Source organism: Parambassis ranga, chromosome 9, assembly GCF_900634625.1.
Source record: "Parambassis ranga chromosome 9, fParRan2.1, whole genome shotgun sequence".
NCBI classification, from domain to species: Eukaryota; Metazoa; Chordata; class Actinopteri; family Ambassidae; genus Parambassis; species Parambassis ranga.
In genome coordinates, this window is record NC_041030.1 from 7039484 (window position 1) to 7041299 (window position 1816).

The 1816-nt window shown below is 39.4% G+C and overlaps 1 long non-coding RNA gene across 1 annotated transcript; it reads left to right on the forward strand.

Moving 5' to 3' along the window:
- The first annotated feature begins 1407 nt into the window (after positions 1-1407).
- On the forward strand, positions 1408-1816 carry LOC114441919 (uncharacterized). Its single transcript, XR_003671298.1, has 3 exons — positions 1408-1462; positions 1630-1683; positions 1776-1816. It is a non-coding gene; the product is annotated as an uncharacterized LOC114441919 (long non-coding RNA).

Consider the following 1816-nt stretch of genomic DNA (forward strand, 5'->3'; position numbering starts at 1 on the left):
TTTTTGTCTGAGGCAGTTTTAGAAAACCTAGCACAATTAAGAACATATCATTTGCACACAGTGCAGGGGTCATGCACATTCCTTCTTTGTAGAAGTTGGTGTGCAGTCACACGCTTGAGTTTGCATTTTTCAGCTACCTAGAAGAGAAATATGAGAGAAGTTTTTTAATACACAGGGAAGTATTTCTCCTTATGTTGCACTGTGTAGGCAACAGCCCCCTGTGTTGAAGCACTTGACTCTTGACTGCTCTGTTTTCTTTTTTAGGGAATGCCTGGAAGTCCTGGACCAAAAGGATTTCCAGGTGGCATTGTAAGCTACAAGTCTTTGATTATCAATATTAACAATCAAGATTAAGGTCTGTGATTATTAATCAACACACCATACAACAAAACATGCTGTATGGTATATGATTTATTCAAATGATGACCAAAAGTCCCGCTAATTCTAACTATGGTGTTTGTCCTTTATATGGTCAAAACAGCATGAGTCTGCTCTGGATTTGGTCTACCCTAACTATTGAGTGAATAAACTGTTCCACTGTCTTTGCTTGTTAGTAGCTAATATTGTGTTGCTCAGCAGGTGCATGTGGTTAATCAGGTTCTCATGTTCATGTTTAGGGCCTCAGAGGACCGGATGGCGACAAAGGAGAGGTTGGACAAAAAGGAGACCAAGTAAGAGCATGACATTGGTGGTCAAATGTATGTGTGGTCTTCACAATCCTATAAATATAAGTCAATGAAATTTTAATTAAACTTACAGCTACTTCAGCTGATCTTACCTGATGATCAAAAAAGCATCAATAGCAACAGTTTGTTGTTTAGCACAGAATTCTGTGATTGATCAATCAGAATGAGAAGGAGTATGTAACATAGAGAGTGCAGATTATTGAACATAGATGTAAATAATATATCTTATTTGAAGTTAAATTTAGAGCGTGATAATCCTAGTACTATTGCTTCCTGAATATCCCTCAATCCTGGTGCAACACTCTATGAAGGACTAAACACATCTCTTAACTTATTGTCCCCTCAGGGGCCACCAGGTGCTGCAGGGATCCAGGGTCGTCAGGGAGAGAGGGGTGAACGTGGCATCTCAGGTCCACTGGGGGTGAGAGGTCAACCTGGGCCTCAAGGAAAAGAGGTGATTATGAACTCAGCATCCCATACACTGTTCATTTGTTTTAGGAGAATATTATTTTGTCACCATAATATTAATTTCCTAAATTAAAGGAACCAGAGAAAACATATTTAGGGAGAAAGTCCTATTTATGGTACATTTATTCATTTTGCATCAAAAAAGTTTTTAAAATCAATGTCAGTATCTATGATCATAACTATATGAGTTACCTGAACAATCTTGAATAATATTGTATGTGCTGTTAATGAGTTTCTATGCCATGTCTCCTCAGGGTGAAGACGGTGAGGCAGGTATTCAAGGAGCAGTTGGGAAACAGGGGCCAAAGGTCAGAGACTTTTACTGCTGCCTGGTCAAGTAAAGCTCATAAAGCAGAGCCATATTGTCCACAGGGGTGTTTGTTACATTGTAGCCCTCAGCAAAGGGCTCTAATGGGTTTTAAACCAATGTTTTAATTGGCATTCTAAATGTTCATCCTTATTATTCATATTTAAGGGCAACAGAGGCATTCCAGGACAAAATGGAAAGCCAGGACTGAAAGGACCAAGGGTACCTATTACTTGGACATTAGACATTAGTAAAGCAGAACCTTGCAGTGCACTTATTGATTCTCATCTCTTTTTGTATACATCTGTTTAAAGGGTCGCACAGGACTCCCTGGCCTGTATGGGCTACCTGGCAT